We start from the raw sequence: 22,154 nt of genomic DNA on the forward strand, positions 1-22,154 counted from the left end.
TAATGGGATGTCAGCCTCTGTACACATTTTTACTATATCCTCAACAAATGCCCATACTTGTGATGAAGGAAGATGCAGCCACAGATGTAATTCCAACTGCGTTATTAATGTAAGATATTTTTATGACACCCTTATTTTGTTTACACAGTTAGACAACATGTGGAAACCAGCGCTCTTATTTTGAACGCCGGAAGTGTGTCGTGTGTGTGTTGAGATTGTGCGTTGACGGTTAAGACGTGCCTCTCATCTTTTTTTCACTCAGAACCTGTACGACGTCAGCAGTCATGGTAAAATGATTCTTACCTTAAAGCGGTGAAACACAACAGGGTGGAAATATCCGGCCCGAGTCGCACCCACACAGCTGCACTAGCATGCTCAGCGCGAACTTTCCCTCTCAGGAGAGGTAAAAAAAAATGGAATTCTAAACGATTAAAACCGAAAAACTGTATTTGGAAAATAATAACACGGAATGAAGGTACAGAGCTGTTGTGGAAGAAATGTGTCCTTACATGACTTTGCGGTGCTCTGCTGCTATATCAAAAAATGCAATTAACTTGATCGTCTAGGGTCCCGTCCCGTCTGCAAGTAATTGGATGGGAATGGCAACAGCGTCTTCAATGCAACAGAACACAAAGGAGAACACGACCCTCGTTTCCATGCTTTGTGTCGACTGTAAGAAGTGTCATCCAAACAATGCATGAGGTTGCAGTCGATCCACGCGATTCGTGGGGGTTACGTTCGGAGGCCACCCACGAATGGCGAAAAAACACAATACACCAATGTCTATTGTTGACACACAGCTCGCTCGCTCCTCTCCCCCCAGACCTTCTCCTAGCTTGACGTTGACGTTCTCCTCCGATTTTGGATCAGCTTTGCAATAAAGGTGACTGGCAATTATTAAATTAGCTAAAAAAATTGTTTTTGACTTTAAATTCCTGAATTTGTTGGCCTATGGTGAATGTGCAGGGATCCACTTTGATTTAAAATCTATAAGTAGACTCATTATAGTTTGATGTAGGACAGGGGGGTCCAAAGTGCGGCCCGGGGCTGTTTTTGTATTGGCCCTTGGCACATTCTAGAAATACTATTAACCAAGAAAACCAAAAAAAGGGAAAAAAAGAGCAATAATTTTGCAGGAATAAAGATGAAATATTAAGAGGGTAAAGTCATAATATTAAGAGAAAAAATAGCATCAAGTTGAAATGTTAAAGACTAAAAGTATGTAATAAAAAAAAAAGTCGTAATACTGTCTTATGAAAAACGAACAATAAAGGTGCAGTTTTAGGAAAATTAGGTTGAGTAAAAGTTAGTCAAAATATTATTACATTAAAGACATAATGGTACGAGAGAAAGGTGAAATGTTTGGAAAGGTGGAATAAATACAGCAAAAATAGAAAAACAGGCAAAAAAGTGTAACCAGGGCTCCAGACTTTTTCTTTTTTTTTTTTACTAGGAACACAGTTACCCCAACTTAAAATTTTAGGAGCGCAAGTGGAAAATATAGGGGAACACATCAAAATCAACTTGTAAAGTAAATATTTAAAATAAATATATATTAAAATATATATATTTTTAATATATATTAAAATAAACATTTTGGCCGCACGGTGGTCTAGTGGTTAGCACGTTGGCCAATACAGGAACAGCCTGGAGATCGGGAAGACCTGGGTTCGATTCTCCCCTGGGCATTTCTGTGTGGAGTTTGCATGTTCTCCCCGTGTGTGCGTGGGTTTTCTCCAGGCACTCCGGCTTCCTCCCACATTCCCAAAAACATGCAGGTGAGGTTAATTGGCGACTCTAAATTGCCCATAGGTATGAATGTGAGTGTGAATGGTTGTTTGTCTATATGTGCCCTGCGATTGGCTGGCGACCAGTCCAGGGTGTACCCCGCCTGTCGCCCGAAGTCAGCTGGGATAGGCTCCAGCATGCCCCCGCGACCCTAATGAGGAAGAAGCGGTATAGAAAATGGATGGATGGATGGAAAATAAACATTTCCTCTCATTTTCACCATATTACTGATGAAGACTATTAGCTCCGCCCTCTTTTCACACATTCAGCCTGCCTTCTTCTTCTTTGGTGTTTGGTTTCCTTTCTTCTTCTTTGGGAGTTAATGTGGGTTGGCGTACTAGCTCATTTGCGTGTTACTGTCAACTACTGTACTGAAGTGTGGAGTACGTGTTTGTCAGCAACAAAAACATATTCAATAATAATGAAATAAAATTTGCATTTAACTAGTAGTTGCTTGTCTCTGTGTGCCCTGCAATTGGCTGGCAAACCAATCCAGGGTGTTCCCTGCCTCTCGCCCAAAGTCAGCTGGGATAGACTCCAGCATACCTGCAGCCCTAATGAGGACAATTGGCATAGAAAATGGATGGATGGAAATTAACTGGTAGGGTTGCCAACTTCTGCAAAATGAAATAAGGGACACCTTGTTTGCACCTGGCATCAATAGGCTAAGACCGTGACAAGGTGTCGTCAATTGACTCCACATATGACACATTATTTTTCTTTCTCATGCTAATACGGGACAAAATGCATCTCTTGTCAATTGGATGTGTACCTTTTTATCTGGTTTCGCATGCGAGTAGATGAAGAATTTACTCGCAATGTGCACATTGTAGTTGCAAAATGTTGCAAAATGCGACCATTTAGTTGCAGTCTGGAGCCCTACTAATGGAAGGAGAAAAAAATAATTCCTACTAATAATATGCTTGTTATTGCTGACACAAAACTAAGGTGCAGACTTTTTTCCTTAACTATAAAAAGCATCTCAGCATATCTGCGTGAATTAGTTAAAAAATGTAAAAGTGACCCTGTCATCCTTTGTTTTGTCAGTATGTGGCCGCTGGTGGAAAAAGTTTGGACACTCGTGATGTAGGAGCACACACCTGCCTGCTGCTCTTCGTTGAACTGACGTAAATTGCGTCTTTTAAAGACAAAGTGCTAAAGAGACAAAAACTCAAACCGTTGTCTAAGTGACCTTGCTCACGAGCATTGATGCCCAAATATGTCAATGTCTGCCTTGAGTGAAACTTATGGCCTACTGAACATGATTAAGAATTACAAAGCATTATTATGATGGTTATGCAAGCTGCAGCTGTTAGATAATAGCGGTGGTTTTTGCAGTAAAGACCAGGGTTATACTGAAATTTGACCTTTTTGGGAGTGCTGCTGGAGGCGCCGTCGGAGCAGTGAGGGTTATTTACATGCGTTAGAAAGCTGTCAGGTTTGAATGTGCAGTATTTCACCTAGGATGTTTTGAAACTGTGGTGGTGGGCTGCATGGGAGACTGGTCTGCCGCTCTTGTGTCTTGCCCCTGCTGCGTCTCCCATTTTTTTTCAATGACAAAAAGCAATTTTTTTATGACTTGTTTATTGATTAACTTGTTTATTTAACCTTTTTCAACAACTAGCAGAACATGAAGCGAGAACATTGCAAAACTTAATTTAATGGCAAAGAGAGCAGTGCCACAATTTAAATTGCACTTCATTTACAAAGCACATCCCCACTCAGTGTGCTCATTTGCCATTAAATACAGGTGGTGTCATGTTTGAAAGGAACACTTATAAAAATACTAAGAGGTGAAGCAAATATTCTTTGGTGAACTACTCAACATCAGCTGGTGAGATACCTTTTGGAGACCACTGTGATAGCATCACTGTCTAAAGCTGTGCACACTATGTGTTTCTGTTGCACAGCTTCGACACACAACCAGTGTTTTGAAGACAAGCCATAAGTATTATAATGATAACGAGAGCAAGATTGTCAAGTGACACTTTAAAAAAGTAAGTTGTGATGATGATCGTAGCTCGCCCGTGGGACAAAAACGAGCTAGCTAGATGCCGCCAGCCAGGCATGTAAACAAAAATGCCAGAAAGTGGAATGAGATTGAAACGTGAGCGATCACCCACGCTGGCATAGATAGGCTTAGCATGTGACAAGCTGTCGTCAATTGACTACACATTATACAGGCTATTGTTCATTCTCCCGATAATAAGAAACAAAGTGAAAGTCAACACAAGACGAGTTGCGTATCGTCACACATGCACAAATGCCAGCAAGGCAGACAGGTGATTCCGGTGCATGCTTATCAAAATAAAGCGCAGTGAAACATTTTTATCTTTAAAAATGTTTTCAAACTAACTGTGGTCAATATGGACATAAATCATAAGCTATATATGTATCTATATAACATACATATATATATACTGTATATATATATACAGTATATATATATGCATTCATACAATATATTACTTTAAATTGTATTCAAGTTAAAAAAAAACAACATAATTTATAAGGTGTAGCAGCTTAATTTTGTAATGCCACAATCAATTGCATGTCACGGAAACCCTGATGAGCAGCATGTCTGTCTTTTTCGGACCACCAGAGGGGCTGTGTGTGACGCTTACCCATGCGTTGTAGGTCTACATAGGTTGTGATATTACTATTTGCAGTCGTGTTGAAAAGGAGGAGTGTCAAATAGCAACGGTGCTGCAAATTGTTGTTTGTTTGTGTATTGTATAGCACATTTGTATTAACTCAGTATGAAATGTCATGCACTGTAATGTATTGGGACCTTCAAATGCTTGAGATGGTACCATTCATAATTTGACACCTCTAAAAGTGGCAGAAAACATTGTAAATGTATCTGGATTCTAACTTTAGATGGCTGCGTGGCATTGCAAAGAGTTGTCACTACGTATGAACATGTTAACTTGACCCAGATGCTTTGGGGGACACAATAGCTTTGTCTTCCTATTATATCATAGCAGCCGCGTTCCTTTCATATCACAGCCAGTGTGTTTGGGCGCATACTAAGTGTTACGATCTGCCAGCAATGCCGCAGTCCCTTTCCCTCCATCATCACAACTTTCTTCTTATTAAGTCCTAATATTTGACAAAGGCCATTTTATCCTTTCAAAGGAAGCACAAAGAGGAGAAAGATGGCGATGTGAGCGGGATTGTTTCAACAAGCAGAGGAATAATGACCCGCAGCAGCATTATGCTTGACTTTTGATGAGTGTATTATCAGCAGCAGTATCATCATTTGTGGAGGTAGAGTCTTCACTCCTGACACAACAAGAGGAACTTGACTATTCACGTCTTGCCTGGTCTTCATTGTTCATTTGAGTTATGTTTTCTTTGTGATTTTGTGTCTGAAGTTGGTATTACAATGTATGACGTTCAAAGTTGGTTTTAAATCACATGGCATACGACATAAGCAAGTCACTGGCGATGGACGAGTTAAAACTCAAAAGAAAAGTACACTTCTGTTGGAATTTTGCCCTTATGTGAAATGTGAACACATGTCTTTTTCTTGTCTGTGCATTCTAAAGAGAGAAAACCAGTTAGTGTGAGGGAGCTAACAATGCACGTCATGGGACACACCTATTTTTACTATAAAACCCTCTTAAAAACCAACAAGGTTTTATGGTTCTATATACAGTAAATGCTGTGACCATGCAGTAACAGGTACATTCATGATAACATGTAATACTTACAGTATTTTGTCATATTTTGATCATTTTAAACCCCTACCTTTTTTTCCTGGGCGCACTGAGTGCATAGATAGGAACTAATGCTTCCTCCGTCAACAACAGCAGCACAGAAAGCGCACGTGTCTGTTTGTAACTACTAATCATGGCAGACTTCTTGAGAGCCGCCACCGACGACTACTTTTGGACAGATTAGGATCCAGAACCTTATCTTTTTGAGCCTGAGTATACGGAGAATGAGCTACAGGTTTCAGAAGCTGAGCGGGCAAGAAGAGAGAGTGAAACTTCGAAGCAGACGGGGGCGACTCAAGACCGGCATGACTCGGTGGTGTAGATGGGGAGCTTGTCAAGCCATGCCGACAGAAATGGAGTGTTTATGCTGCACTGAGTGGCATACAGTGTTACCATCGATGGCGAGGAGGACATTGCTCCAAGAGATTGCATCACAACGAAAAAAGAATGGTTAGTGCTAACAAACCCTGCAGTGGTAGAAACTTTTTTTCCCCACCTACTCAAAATCAACTGGAAATGGCTCCCTGGGCCAACTGGACCAGATGGACAGCTGTACATCCAGTCTGTCACCATGATATTGATTGTGATACATGGAGCACATAGCACATGATATCACAACACAGTCCATCTAGCTGTGTACAAACAAAACATGGAATGTAGGCTGATACTTTTCACACCATTTGGTTGTCTATTGGTAGTTGTTCATATGCTTGTTCTTGTTTCCCGGACAGGACACCAATTTGTACTAAATTGGCATTCTATTGCATTGTTCTGGAGTGGGCATGTTACTGCGTGCGTCACTACGTCAGAAAAATAGTTGTTCGTTTAGCTGCTACAATAATAATTGTTTTTTTAAAGTTTTTTTTAAAAGCGCTTTAGGTCCCGTTAAGTGCATTGTTAGCTCCCACCTGCAAACTGTTTTTCTCTCTTTAGAATGCACAAAAAAGGGAAAGATGTGTAGTCATGTTTGACATGATTGCGGATGATGGGCAAAACTATAAAAAAATTGCACTTTTCCTTTAACATTTATCGACAAATGTAAGAGTGGTCAAGGACAAATGCTAACAGCAATGCTAACATGAAAACAGCTTCCAGGTTCCTTTTGAACCTTGAACCCTTTACAACGAGTGATGTACAGGTGATGGCGCGCATTGATACGAACAGAGAGAAAGTAATGCAGAGCGATTTGTGAGGTCTGATTTTTTTTTTTTTTTCAAGGACACATTTTTGTGATGCAAATATATTGTTTTGAGAAGCCAAAGTCTTTACTTAAATGGCTCCAGCAACTAACTGGAACTGTCTTCCTCATCAACGAAATCCATCCAGAACTGGGCTCACAGGACCAAGTGGAGGATAAGTCACTGTTCATGCACTACACTGCCATACACTGTCATAGTTCATGAAAAAAAATCCGAACTATCTTTTTAATACCAAATTGAAGGGGAATATTTAACAATCACGATAAAGCAGTAACCGAAGTAAAAAAAAACAAATAAACATACGACCAGTGATAAAGCCTACTTTTAGGGGGAATGTCCACTTACAGTGACAGATTTTCACCGCTGTGCCATGCCGGGGTTTAGAACATCAATATAAATGAGATGTTCAAAATGAAACACTCTTAATGCACAATCATCAAACTTACTTATGTCTCCTTTCTGTTCCCTTGTCCTTGCGCCGTGAGGCGTTCAGGCGTACTCATAATTGTGAGTGTTAGGCGATAATTGTTTTTCATTTTTATTCACGTACCCCATATGGTGTACCTGAGAGTACGTGTCCTCCACTTTGGGAACCTAGGCCTTATAGCATTCCGGGAAACGCCTACAAAAGTCATACTCAAAGTAAATTTAAAGCTGCCATTGAAACATTTGGAGTGGAGCCATAGTTTTAGGCTTTTTTGAAAGCTGAATTTAATCCCCAATGCTCAGAATGTGTCTTAATGGAATGTAACTTCAAAATAATTAGTTTGGTGGTGTGGACCGGAAAACACAATGTGGTCATAGCTTGAGTTCTTACCTAATCTCATTTCAAATTTGGCAATGATGCTACAAAAAGTGAGTATTTTACGTGGGTTTTTCTAAAGTTAGCATCAGGTGTTCCAAAGGTGTTGGAGACCCTTGGTCACACTTGGCCCAAGTCTTCACTAACTGCAAATAAAGTTCCATGGCTTCATGACAATTTTATCTTGTTTTTCAAGACCGTTTTGTCCTGATTGTTTGTAAAATAAAGACTTTAAAGGCACAACATTGACACACCGGCCACGAGGGCAGGTCGATATAGACCAAAACTCATATTCCAATATACTTAGGTTGAAAATCTATATATGATATATATCCCGATATATTTTCCACAAAGTGAGTTTAGACAAAGTCAGAACCAAGTATTTGAGCAAAGTTGTTTCCCATTCCATTTTCTTCCACGTATCTGGGTCTGGGTCGCGGGGGCATCCGTCTCTGTAGGGAAGTACAGACTTCTCAGTCCCTGGCCACCGCTTCTTGTTCCACTGGGAGGACACCAAGGCGTTCCCAGGCCAGCGGGTGCTAGGTCTTCCCCGGGGCCTTCTCCCGGCTGGGCACCTCAACTGGCTCCTTTCGATGTGAAGGAGCAGCGGCTCTACTCTGAGCCCCTCCCGGATGACTGAGCTCCTCACCCTATCTCTTAGGGTGAGTCCAGCCACCGTGCGGAGGAAACTAATTTCAGCCGCATGTATCTACAATCTCGCTTTCGGTCACGACCCAAAGCTCATGACCATAGGTGAGGGTGGGAACACAGATTGACCGGGAAATTGACAGCTTTGCCTTTCGGCTCAAGCTCTCTTCAACATGACGGTCTGGTACAGCGACCGCATTACTGCAGACACTGCGCCGATCCGCCTGTCAACCTCACCCTCCAACCCTCCCGCATTCGTGAACAAGACCCTGAGACATTTGAACTCCTCCACCTAAGCCTTCCTGTTAAGGAATAATACCCAGTGTTCATTATTTATTTATTTATTCAAGTGCAATTTGCTTTACAACGTCTTAGGGTCTCTCTCGCATTGATACTCGGGTTCTATTTTTTTATGTTTTTGGTTATTATTTTTATTTAAGTGCAATTTTTGCTAAAAATCCATTTTGCTTCACTGTTTTTTTGTCTTTTTGTTTTTTTAATGTATTATGTTGTTTGTTTCATTTATTTTATTTAAAAGCTCTTGACATTCCAATTGCAATGTTAAATAAGTTTATTTTTTCTGATGTGGTATAGTCGCATTGTTATGCCGTACAGGATGTCATTGGATGATGATGAGGATGATGATTTTGTTGCACGGCAAGGTGGAGTGCACTACTTGGCTGCAACCAGCAGAGGCACTCTCGATTCTGCATCAACTAGTTTTGCGATCTAAAGCAAAGTTATTTTGCGGACAAACAGACTTCCTTCTGCACTTCGACTTCAGCTAAACAAATTAGTGACATGCTTGTACGACTGGTTGGATGTTGCACTCACTGTTTTTCTCTAAAAAGTTGCATTTGTCAGAGGAACAGTCGCTCCTACAATATGACCAAGTAATTACACAAATCATAGATACAGCCCGTGCATCCAATAAATTGTGTATGCATGTTGCAGCTGACTTGTTTGGTTTGCTCCATGCTGATTGATCGTGTGTGACAGCAAGGGCCTCTGGAGGTTAAGATGTAGTCAGATAAGCAATGCGGGGTTCAGGGATTTGAGCCAAAAAGTTTGCAAGGCTCTTCGCACTCGAGGCTACGCTTTATCTGCTTGGACCAAAATGCCGTACTGAAGGAACTTGAGTGGGTAAACGATATCTGCTGTGGAATTCCTCTCCGCTAATCTCTGCAAACAGGGAGGGGGCAGGCGGCATGTGAGATTTGTTTTAAAGTCGATCCCCCCTCTGGGTCCACGCAATCCTGCTCACCAGTCGTGATTTCGATCCTTTTGAGATTGACTATCGCCCTCCTGGAATGTAGCTAGTCGACGCTGTGATGTTTTTTTTTTTTTTAATTTTCACTTTCTGTGTCAATGCGCACTCACAAGGGTTGAGGGGGAGGGGTCCATGTGGTTAGGTGTGGGACCTCACGGACACCTGCACCTAGGCCTGCCACAATAAAAAAATTGCTGGACGATAATTGTCCTACAAATTATTGGCAAAAAACGACATTATTGTCAACAATATTTTGAGACCATTGTTTTCATGAATGTAATGATAATATGTGGCATAAATAAGGCCAGTATACTGTATCAAAATAAATTAATCAGAATCAGCTTTATTCACTGTGTGTTACCACACTATGAATTTAATTCTGGTCACTCTCTGTTTAAAGTACAACAATAGTAAATAAGTTTACATACAGTATGAAGGAGAAGAAGTTTAAACTTTAATTTGTCAAGAGTGTTTGACATTATAATTGAAATGTCAAATAAAGTAAACACACAACATAATAAATTAAACAGAAAAAAAAACAATAGAATCGCAATCACAATATTTCTGATTTTGGTTGTCTGAATAGCCACAAAAAACATGAAGAAGTAGAAATACTTTGAAGTTCACATTGTGTCAATGCAGACATGGGCTCATTTGCATATACACTGGAATACACTGTTTACATTTAATGAGGTGTAACAATTTGTGGGCGTTTGGTTAAAGTACATGTTTTGGATGCAGCAAAATGCATTTGGTGCACAATGAGGTGTTATACTTTGGGAATCACGGCAGCTGAAACCTAGGTTCCATCGTTTTGTATTATTTATTTCATTGTCTCAACACGCATGAATAAAGTATTCTACACGATTTCCCTTCACTGTAGTCTGTGTGTCATGACCCTCCAAGTAACTGCACTGTCGCTGGTACCCCTTTCAGAAGAATCACCCATTTGCGTTTGCATGCTTGTTACTCCTCACTTCCACTCGCTAACGCCCTGCCTCCCACTCCCCTGGGACAAAGAGACTGAGTGACTGACAGGAGGGTTCACTCACTCTGTTCATTCTGCTAGAGAACCAACACGCTCTGGTGTTGAGACAGATGGACAGAGTGAACTCTCTTGTCATCCGTCTGTTTGGTCGAGAGAGAGGAGGAAAACAAACACCCATGCACATGTCAATATATCCAGGCCGGCAAAATTACGGAGTTTGTTTTTATTTATTGTGCAGTTAGTCGATGTATTGATTATGGTGACATGCCTGCAGCCAGCATAGGAAAATGTTGTGATGCTTGATTTCAGTGTGAGAGAGTGATGAAGTTTCTGCAGGAAAACCCCCAAAAGAGTTAATAGTTGTATACTCAGGCAGTCATTGATATACTGTACGTGGGCGGGTCCTGATTTGACTAAAGTGTTTTTCCATTAGGATTATTGTAATATTTGAATGATCTGCGTTTAAAATGGCATCAGTTGAGATGACGTAACTGGAGGCTACAGAGGCCTCGTATGAACCCGCCATAGATTCTCTCACTCTGTATTATTTATACGTTGCAGAAACATGTGTGCCTTTCCATGCCTGCGCTGGGTTCCGCTGATGTGTGAATCCCCGAAAAGGTCCTTTTGTCTTTAAATGTCATCCCAGGTTTGTGTTGTTTTAAAACGTGGTTTTGCATCTTTCAATAGGGGTGTCACAAGATCTCACAAGATTAAAATGTGACAAGATTTCTCATTCAGAACAAATAAACGTGGGCACTAGGTCTGGGACAATTCTAAATAATTAAATAAATTAATTGATTAAGTAATCACTCAATACATGAAAATTAACTTGATAATTTTGGCGGCCTCAGTATATTGCCATGTGCATGCGTGTTTGTTTTCCTCGTCTCTCACTTCCAAACAGGAAGGAAAAGGGTTCACTCTGTGCATTGGTTTCAGTACCTTGACACATTTGTTCCATAGAACAATGGTATGAACAGAGTGAGCCCTTTCGTCATATAGTCTTAATCTCGGTGGGTTGAGGCAGCCCCATGAACATACACACAGAGTACAAAAGAGTGTAAAGTAGTAGAAATGATCTTAGTAGATTGCAATATGTTGTCTTTTTTACTGTACTTTTCTTAAAAGTATAGCTAAAATCTTGTCTCGTTTCGTTCCTGTAGACGCAGTCTTTTGTATGGTCTTGTCTCGTGAAGCGAGTGTCTCGTGACACCCTATCTTTCAATGAATTGCTGCCTTTCTTTGTGCTTTAGTGTCAGTGTGACAACTTGCTGTCTTCACAGCTAGGCCTGTCATGGTAACAAATTTTGCTGGACAATAATTGTCCTACAAATTATTGCACATAAACGATATTATTGTGAACGTTATTGTGAGACAATTTTTTCATTCATGTAATGATATTATATGGCATAATAATGCGAGTACACTGTATCAAAAGCGATAAACTTTAATTTCTCAAGAGTATTTAACATTGCAATTGGAATGTCAAGAGCTTTTAAATAACATAATACATAAAAAAAAAAAAACAATGAAAATAAAATGGACGCTCTCTTTTTGGCAAAAATTGCACTTAAATAAAAATCATAACCAAAACAATAACAAATAGACCCTGTCTCTGTTAAGACAAAAAAGCACTCCAATAAAAATCACACACACAACAATTAAAAACAATAAATAAAATGGAGTATCAAGTCTCTGTAAAGAAAATTGCATTTGTTGTTGTGTTGAGACAGATGCATGGAGTGAAGCTTTTTGTCATCCAACCTGTTTGGTAGACAGAGAGAGGAGGAAAGCAAACACACATGCATATATCGATATATTGAGGCTTGCAAAGTTTGGTATGAGGCAGTGACACTCCTGTCATTGCACACACACACACACACACACACACACACACATCCTCACAGCGGGCTAAGAACAAGAATGGAGCACCTCAGCTTTGTGACTTTCTTTCCCTCTGTCAAGAGTGGCCGACATTCTCAGCGCAAGTGTGTTGCACTCGGAGAAAGGAGAAGGAACGACGACAAGAAATGAATCGGCCGAGTGAGATGACAGAATAGCAGCAAGACATTGTTGCCTCCAAGGCAGCAATACCCTAAAATGAGTCACTTTTTACTTGAACGTGTGCATGGAAGGCGTTGAATGGGCTCGATCAGAATGCTAGGCGGTGGAAAATATAGATATATCATTGTACCACTATCTCTTGAAATATACATAGTAACTTACTGTGTATCCCGCAACAATCATTAACACTTTAATAGCACTGAGGGAACCTTTTTTTTAATTGCAATATTGATAAATAAATTAGACGCACTGCTGTATAAGCCACGCGGTTCAAAGTTGAAGAAAAAGAAAAAGAAAAATGTGGCTGATACACTAGAATTTACAGTAAATAATAATAAAAAAAAAACCCCGAGCTTACCATTTTGATATTTTGTTACACTCCTAAGGTGTTTCGTGTTCAGCATTAATGGATGTTGACTTATTTGCAAATAAAAAGTAGTAATGGTCATTCACAAAACCAGATTGTTGCTATATTTGTGCAATTTTCTGAACATTTTCTCCCCCTGCTGTTGCAGATATGACAAAAGCGTGTGTTCAAAATAACATGTGCAAGTCATTACACAAAATAAGCTTCGTTTCTGCATTTTTCTTAGTAACGGGGGGAACATTAAAAGTAGCAGTAGACGGTAAAGTTCTGAATTGGTGTGTGTGTGTGTGTCCCTGTTGGTGGTGCTTGCTTGACAGTATCAATAAATGTTAAGTACATAATTATTGACCATGTTGTCGATATCGACCTTGTCGTCGATGCAGATTGATGTGTCATGGATCAGTACACTGCGTGTGTAGCGTATGTTGCGGTGGGGTGGGAGGCATCATTATAATTGTCGACCCTCGCTGACCCCGAAATTCTCTGAAGATGCCAGAAACTCAATAAATTGTACGGTCGCTTTACAGGAAGGCTATTCCACCTCCCATTACTGATGCGAGCATGTCTGCTTGACTAGTAGCATTATGCAATGGTTATGATGGCATCCTGACGTCACCGACAAAAGCCTCGCTTTTGTATTAACCGCACTAGATTGGTTTAATAGAGTGCATGGAAGCCATTTTTATTAATGTAATTGTATTCCAGGCAACACGGGGCGACAGCCCACTGTGGTCCAACATGGCTGAGCCTACAAGCTACAAACCTGTTGCTCTTCTTTATCTTAATTGCAGTTGTTGTAGTTAATGAAATCACTGAAACAATGAAATAATTTGATTGTAATGAACTATTAACTGCCTTGTTTAAACAAAAGCACAACAGTGTAGTCGCCTTTAAGTCAGCCAGGTTGTTGTACTGAATATATCCACGACTAAGTTCCATGCGTACACAAACAATAGCTCAGAAAGATTCCATTAAGTTCAGTTTGATGGAAAGCGCCATCATTATGGGCCGCATACAACAGTAATTACAGGCCTCGTCTGCTGTAATTAGCTTAATAAAGAACCGCGGAAGCATTGATTCCGGTGCCAGTGTGTTGAGGAAATGCATTTCAACAACGTACGAGAAAACACGGCATGAACTAGCAAAGAAAGCAAGGTCATTTGCAATGTCTTACGAAAATGTCTGTTTATTTTTGTAGAAAGTGTGTATTTTTTCCTCTTTTGTCACACAGAATCATGTGCGTTTGATAACACCGTTGGCTTTCCTGCAGGTGCAGGCTTCCCTGCTGTGCCTGTGATAATGCCATGTGACGGAGCGACTGTGGAGCCGTAAGCCTGCCTCCGCCACTCCACTCCATCTACGAGAAGCTCTCCCAGTCTCGCCTTCTTGCTTTGTCGCAGCTGTGTGCCCTGGACGCGGCCGGCCGCCACATGACTCATCCCCTGGAGACCTAGACCACATAGGTACCTGACGGCCTGGCACGTGGTATTGTGCGGAGCCAATGAAATTCAAACCATCAGCCATACTAGCTAAGGAGTAGAGCGGGCCGATAATGCAAATCTTGCTATCAGTCAGATACCAAATAAATACAGAGCTGTGTTGCTGATACTGGTACCAATATGTTTCACTGATAATATATAATAATTAACCGATAAAAATTTTTTTTGCCTGTAATTTTATAATCATGGTCGTAATCAGAATAAAACACAGATAAAAGATTATTCGGAAAAAAAACGTTATCAACATGTATTTTTGAACACATTTACAAGACAGTCAAACTTCAGTTTTTGTAACAATTCGTTCCAAAACATCAGACGGAAACCAGAATGAACGAAAACCGGGGGTCTTACCGATTACAATTTGTTGACTGATCGCCAGTCTTAGGGCCCTATGAAAATTCATTTTATTTTTTTCCCAAAATCTGTTTCAATTTTTTAGAATTCTGTTTTTTACCATCTACAGGTATTTTTACCAGCATAGAGTGTTTGCTTTTTGGGTTAGTGAATAAACGATCAGAGACGATAAGATAAGAGATCATCACGACAGACTTGAAAAGGTGATTGTCATTACGCAATCCGCACCGGAAACGAGATCGGCTCTGTGAGACCTACGTCACTTCCTCCTTTCGCAATTTTTTACGACAGCGCTTCTGTGATGTCACATGCTGTGGTAGTTATTATTTTTTAAATTTATAACATAAATGGTCAATAACCATACTTCATATATGTAATAAAATGTTCCCTTGCTCTATTGTGGTTCACTCTTCGCGGATTTGCTGTTTCGCAGATATTTTTAGTGTTTTTTTTTTTTATTTAAAAAAAATTATTACAGCATATGAACGTTTTTAAGAAGAATTGCTTTGTGGGAAGTTGAATGTCTCTCCCCTCTCGTCTGTCTGCACCGCCCACTGTTTTCTGTGTCCTGATTGACAGTTTTCTACAGCCAATCAATCTCCTTCGTGCCTTGCAATGTCTCCTGTGTCACTGGTAGCTGTTTTAACAAGGATAGAAAAATGCTACAGTACAGTGGAACGGCGCCAGGACGAAAAGGCACGCTCGCAGGAGTGAAATATGAATGAGTGACGTAATAATTTCTTGTGTTGATCATTAAGGTTGACCATTAAAATTCAAACGAGAGGTTTGAACTTTTCTGAGAGTGTTTAAACAAGAGAGAAATGTGAGAAAATGTTATTGCCTGTCAGAGAGAAGTGTCTAATATGTATGGTGAGGGGTTTTACAGACTTAAAACATATACAGTGTTTACTCCTGATCAAAATCTTAAGACCAGTTGAAAAATTGCTAGAATTTGCATTTTGCACATTTGGATCTTAAGGAGGTTTTAAGTAGAGCTACAATACGCAAAAGCAAGAAGGGGGAGTGAGACAAATAACATTTGGAACTTGTAATTTAAACAAAAAAAAACCCAAAACTGAAATAGATTCTTTATCACTTGATCAAAAGTTTAAGACCACAGGCTATAAAAGCCAAAATCTGCTCAAAATGTTCATTTTCTATCAGGCATTCACACTGTCATGCCCTCCTGATGGCTAAAGCTAAGAAGCTTTCTCTTTTTGAACGTGGTCGGATTGTCGAGCTGCGTAAGCAAGGCCTCTCGCAGCGTGCCATTGCTGCTGAGGTTGGGAGCAGTAAGACAGTCTACATTCTATTCTACATTTTTTTTAAAGATCCTGACCATTATAGAACAAAAAAGTCAAGTGGTAGACCCAAAAAAAAATCACACCTGCGCTGAGCCGGAGCATCCGATTGGCTGTCCAAGACACAGGGCGGTCTTTGACCCACATTAAGGCCCTTACTGGTGCCGACTGCAGCACAATTACCATCAGACGGCATCTGCAGGAAAAGGGTTTAAAAAACAAAAAAGGAATTCAAAGACCTCGTCTCCTTCAACGCCATAAAACTGCCCGTTAAGACTTTGCCAGGGAGCATCAAACATGGGACATTGAAAGGTGGGAAAAGGTTTTATTCTCTGATGAAAATGTAGCCTTGATGGTCCAGATGGCTTCCAACGTTACTGGCATGACAAGGAGATCCCACCTGAGATGTTTTCTACCCGGATCAGTGGAGGGGGGTTCATCATGATCTGGGGTGCTTTTTCATTCAGTGGAACACTGGAGCTTCAGGTGGTGCAGGGTCGTCAAACGGCGGATGCTTACGTGCAGATGTTTACGTGCAGATGTTGCAGCGGGCATCCCTCATGACTGAGGGCCCTCGTCTGTGTGGTAACAGCTGGGTTCTTCAACAGGACAACGCTGCAGTTCACAATGCTCGCTTGACCAAGGACTTCTTCTGGGAGAATAACATCACTCTTTTGGACCATCCTGTATGTTCCCCTTGGTTTAAATCCCATGGAGAACATTTGGGGATGGATGGCCAAGGAAGTTTATAAAAATGGCCATCAGTTCCAGACAGTTGATGCCCTTGGTGAAGCCATCTTCACCACTTGGAGCAATGTTCCCACGAGCCTCCTGGAAACACTCGCATCAAGCAATTTTTGAAGTGATTAACAAGAACGGTGGAGCAACTCATTACTGAGTCCTACTGAGAACATTTTTTCTTCTGGTTTGGAGAGTTTTTTGGTATTTCTTCAGCTGATAAACAGCCTACTTCAGTTTAATTGTTGTTTTCAATAAATTACTTTTTCTAAGTGCTTTTTGTCTCACTCCCCCTTCTTGCTTTTGCATATTGTAGCTCTACTTAAAACCTCATTAAGATCCAAATGTGCAAAATGCAAATTCTAGCAATTTTTCAACTGGTCTTAAGATTTTGATCAGGAGTGTATAATATTTGTAAAAAAAATGAAGTTGGCTCCTTCGTGGATTTCACTATTTTGCGAATCTATCCCCCGCGATGAGGGAATACTGTATATTGGAGGAGTGTGTGTGTGTGTGTGGGGGGGGGGGGGGGGGGGGGGGGGGGGTGCCCCCGCCCGCCCGCCCGCCAGGTAGCCCCCCACGACCACATGAGGTGCCCGCAAGCCTGCTTTTCATTCAGGTTTTCAGTTAATAATGAAAGAACAGTAGAAAGAAATGCATTGTGAAATACAAAATGTGAGTTGTGGACACCAGCATTTTGTTAATGTTCTGGCAAAACAAACATATTCGCATTGTTTGGGTTTAAAATAAGCTCTGAAAATAAATGTTACAAAAATGAGTAGCTCTTGGCCATTTTCATTTTGTAAAAGTAGCTCTCACAACGTTGGTGACCCCTGCTCTAGAGGATTCCTTTTTTTTTTTTCTAAACAGAGAAATACCATCCATCCAAACATATCATGCCAGCAAATGCTTTTGTCTGTATTTTTTCAATGGCAAAAAAACGTATTATATATATAATAATTTATGGAACCAGGAACCGTTCGCACCATGGATATGATATAAGAAAAAAAATGTTGTAATTTCTCAAATCTGAATAACTTTTTTTGGTAGTGGGGGGATGACCTATATTGCACATGCGTAGTAGAAATTTTGGTGCCTGACGTGTACGCTCTGTAACTGCCGTAAAATAGATGACGATAAAACAGAAGTAGATTTCACATGCATAGTAGTACAAATTGGCTTGCCCAACACGTGACTGACAAAAAATAGGCCGACCGGATGTAGACGTGTTCTGCACATGCGTTGTGACAGTGATAATAGCTTCCACTCCACTTGTCCATGACACTACTTACTGAAGCTGCACTCGACGAAGGTGCAGCATCTTGGTAAATGTAGTTTTCAGCAAGCATTGTACAAGCTGCACGGTTCAAAGCATGAGAAAACAGTAGTGGCTTATACACCCGAAATTACGGTAATCTCGAATACTGACTTTGGGGTTTTAATTAGCTATAAACTATCATCATAAAAATGATTAAGAATATAAGAAATACATTCCTGAGTTAATCCCTTTTTAAACCGAACTACTGAAATAAATTAGCTTTCAAAAATATTCAAATTCATAGAGATGCGCCTGTATGAGAGTCACAGGCCTCTAATTTGCAGGCATCTTTCTCTGTTGTGGAAAACCAAACATATAGATGGCGGTCTTCATTGTCCCAATTCCTCTTAATAGCTCGCCAATTAAATTTTCAACACTTTCCAGAGAGAAGAAAGCTCATGCGTTCCTCTCTTGCGTTAATGTCGTCCCTTGAAGACAGCGGCATGACGGGCGATGCCTCCCGCCGCCTCTCTGGGGTTCAATGGAGGACACACACACGCACACACACCAGAGACCAGCCGTGTTACATAAGTGATGAATATTCATGTGGAATTATCAGTCTGCCAGAGAACGTGTCAGGAAGAATGTGTGAATAAATGAGTAGCGGCAGCAAGAAGAGAGACTCGTATTCCTCGCTGACAACTTAAATGGATGAGAATCTCTTGTTTATTGATCTGTTTGGAGAGATATTCCTTCACTTGTGTTAGTGTGTTAATGCGCCTGCTACCGTCGGGCCGCTGCAGGTTTTGACGCACCAAAATCAATATTCCTGCCTGAAGGTTATACATTGTTCCTGATGTTTAAACAACATATGGATCGTAAACACCCGTTCCACGTCTTTACACAAATTACAGTGCTGGCTTTAGCTCACATCTGTGTCTCGCTGCAGCAGCTACACGTGCAAGGTTGTTGTCGGTGTGTGCGTAGTCCTGGCACCAAGCTCCAGGAAAAGGGATATCGACTGCAATCGTTTATTCTCCTGTCGTCTTTGATTATTTCCATTCAGGGAAACTCAGGCAAGTTGTTTTGTTTCATTGTTGGTGTTTACGGCTAATGTTTGTCAAATGGAATACTTCCGTCAGTCAGAACATTGTACAGTCACGGCTAAAAGTTTTGAGAATGATGCGAGTGGGGCTGTCTTCGACTAAGGATTTTCATAAACAGGTCTCATTTGCGACTTTTTCCACCTCCGAAAAAAAGGCTAAAACTCTCAGAAACGGCACAACATGGTAGGTGTTAGAGATGTAAATCTATTTGTGGTAGACGATTCGATACGCATCCAGATACACGGGTTAAGACACGATTAAGGATAGATTTTAAAAACAGAATGATTCGTTTTGATACGATTCGATACAATGTACAAGCAATACGATTCAATGGTTGCATTGTTAATGTAGACATGAAACTTACATTATAAAATAGAGAAGCAAATTATATAAAAGTGTCATTCTTACAGTATTTTCAAATGTTTAAAAGAGCACATCATATCCCCAAGCATGCTGTAAGGCGGAGGTCCCCAACTGACGGGCCGCGGGGAACTTAAAGGTGCAATGATAAAAACAGACAAAAACAAACAAACAAAAAAAAGTCATACAAAAATAAAATAATTTGTAAATAACTACATCATATTTCATGTAAATGGATATCAATTTTGGAAATATGGTGTTTATTTTATTTTAAAAAGTAAGGTACAGTCCCACCGTTTTTGCATGTTTAAGTTTTTGATGAACGGTACTGGAACGCACCATTAACTTTCTGCCGCACTGCACAGATAGACTACTATACTGTATTTTCCCCCTTTTTCTTTTACCTCATATTTGCTCCCAAATGCTGATACGATGTGGAAATGCGTAAAGGTAAGATTTAATGACCTTATTGAGTGCTAATATGCATATTTGTTCGGTGCACCTCTGAAAAAAGTTCAGGCTCATCCTGGTGGATGGTGGTTCGTGCTTTTAATTCACTGTTGTTCCTGTCATAGTTTTACTCAATACATAATAGATAAGATCAATTAGATCGCAATAATGTACGCATGGCTTGCTGATGTGTTGAAAATCTCGCCAGGTGACTAGCTAGCGCGATGCTCATTCTATTTGGATCCATTTTGGTCTTCAGTCATGCTAAGATACGGAGCATGCGTGACAGTCGTTTCGCCAGCAGCCCAGGCACTCGTGTCGTTTAAGAGACGGACTGTCAAGTGGTTGCTAGTCTTGCGATACTCGGTGCATGCAATTAATGGATGATTCTTATCCATCCAGGAGGCTGGTACCGATGAAGCCCCATCTCTCGCTTATCAAACCAGATATCTGGTCTGGTCATTGGTGTCCCAAATCCATCCTTCACACTTCGAGCAGCATTAGCCAATGAGCTAAAAGCCCTGCGGCGTTAACTCTTTGTCCAGCGTAGCTCTTAGGCCATCAGAGAGCGAGGTTCACACAACGCACTGCCATTACTGCCACCTACAGGACTGGAGTGGAACCATAGACATGTAGAAGAGAGTTTGGCATCAGTTAAGTTCCAAAGTGGTTGTGGCTCTCATGAGATTGTGTCGCCATTTTGTTGTCTCTCTCCAAGAACCCATATAGTGCTAAATTCTAAGAGAAAAGTGTATTTTTCTCAAAATGCGCTCACTGTCAGCTAAAAGCCCCTCAAAAAGGGAAACCTCCTCTTGTGCTATTTGAATAATTTGTTGCTGCTGAATTATACATGTGGACGGGCAGGCCTTACAGTGGTCTGGTTAAGTAACATTGCATCAGAATTGAGCATGAGGAAATCAAAACAGATGGTTTTATTGGCTTGTTCAGAGAAGATTACAAAATCATTTGTGACATGTTTATGATGTAGTTGTAATGTTGAGTGCATGCAAATACCATGCAGCTTCCTGCTGCAGCAATGAATGACTTTTGTATGTGCAGCACAGTATGTCCCTCCATCTAAACGTCTCACATGCAACACGGTCAGTTGATTGGCAATTTAGTGCCCACGTGGCGCAATAGCTGTGACCCCAGCGCACGCTAGCACGTTCATGCAGCACTGGAGCACTCTGAGTGAGGAGTCAGTGGGTGCAGCGTAGCCCCATTTGACTGAGGCTGTGTATGTTCTGTTGGCCATGTCCTATATCCGAGAGGGTGGGCCTTAGCAACAGTGACTGAGCAGCTTCTCATGGGCTGTACCATCTCACCCAAGCACAGGGGGGTGCCTAGACTGACACTATCACAGTTGAAAACAAACATCTGAACTGTTTTTGTTTTTTTTTTTCTTCATTTTTTTTCCAACTCACATCTCTTTTGTAGAGTTCAATGCCCAACTGGTGCAACAATATTTGAGGCTGTTGATGTGTTGTATGTGGTGTTGAAGTATCCTTGCAGTGACAGGTCTCTCTGCTGTGTAGTCCGTTCTGATGTTCTAGTGTTAGCGTGTTCTGTACCTAGCCTGCAATGTTTGGCAAGTTGCTTCTAAAATGCAACATGTTGGTTATAGCCAGTAAGTGATTATACGGTGCAACCTTGGTTAGCATCATGAATCCGTTCCAGAAGGTCCGCTTCTAACTGAAACATACTCAAATTTTCCTGTAAGGAATATGTAAATCCAATTCCAGAAAGCCAAAACTGTTAACAGGAAGCACATATGTTATAGTTTTACAATGCAGAAAACACGTGGAAATGCCTATAAATGAGGAACGAAAGAGATGAGTTAACATTTAACATCACTTTTACCTTGATTGAAGATGTGATGACCTGTTGACAAAAGTCAGGATGTGGCAGCGAGATCCACCTTATTTTTGCTTTGAGTTATTTCTTCATTCAGTAGTGTTTCTCACCTTCGTTATCAAAAGGGCAGACACTTGTGGCGTAACTGTGTTAGTTAGCAAAGAACTGCAGTCAATCTCTGATGACGGTGCTTCCTGTTTCCATGTATTAGCAAGCTAATAGGCTGCTAACAAAAATACATCAAGAACACAGTTGGACACAGGCATTGAATTAATAACACGACAAGATGCGTGCCATATTGTACGCTAAGCGGAAAATTTGGCGTAGTTTGTTTACGTTAACCGAAAAACATGCTAACCGGCATGTGCTTGGACCAAGGTTCC

The 22,154-nt window shown here is 40.8% G+C and overlaps 1 protein-coding gene across 2 annotated transcripts in view; it reads left to right on the forward strand.

The window, feature by feature from the left end:
* ncoa1 (nuclear receptor coactivator 1) overlaps positions 1 to 22,154 on the forward strand; it is a 56,848-nt gene that overhangs the window by 3,912 nt on the left and 30,782 nt on the right. For both annotated transcript variants that reach the window (XM_054761275.1, XM_054761276.1), the window contains exon 2: positions 14,122 to 14,314. The gene's annotated coding sequence lies outside the window, so the exon portion shown is untranslated. The remainder of the gene's footprint in view (positions 1 to 14,121; positions 14,315 to 22,154) is intronic.

The sequence above is a fragment of the Dunckerocampus dactyliophorus genome, chromosome 19, assembly GCF_027744805.1.
Source record: "Dunckerocampus dactyliophorus isolate RoL2022-P2 chromosome 19, RoL_Ddac_1.1, whole genome shotgun sequence".
Taxonomy (NCBI): Eukaryota; Metazoa; Chordata; class Actinopteri; order Syngnathiformes; family Syngnathidae; genus Dunckerocampus; species Dunckerocampus dactyliophorus.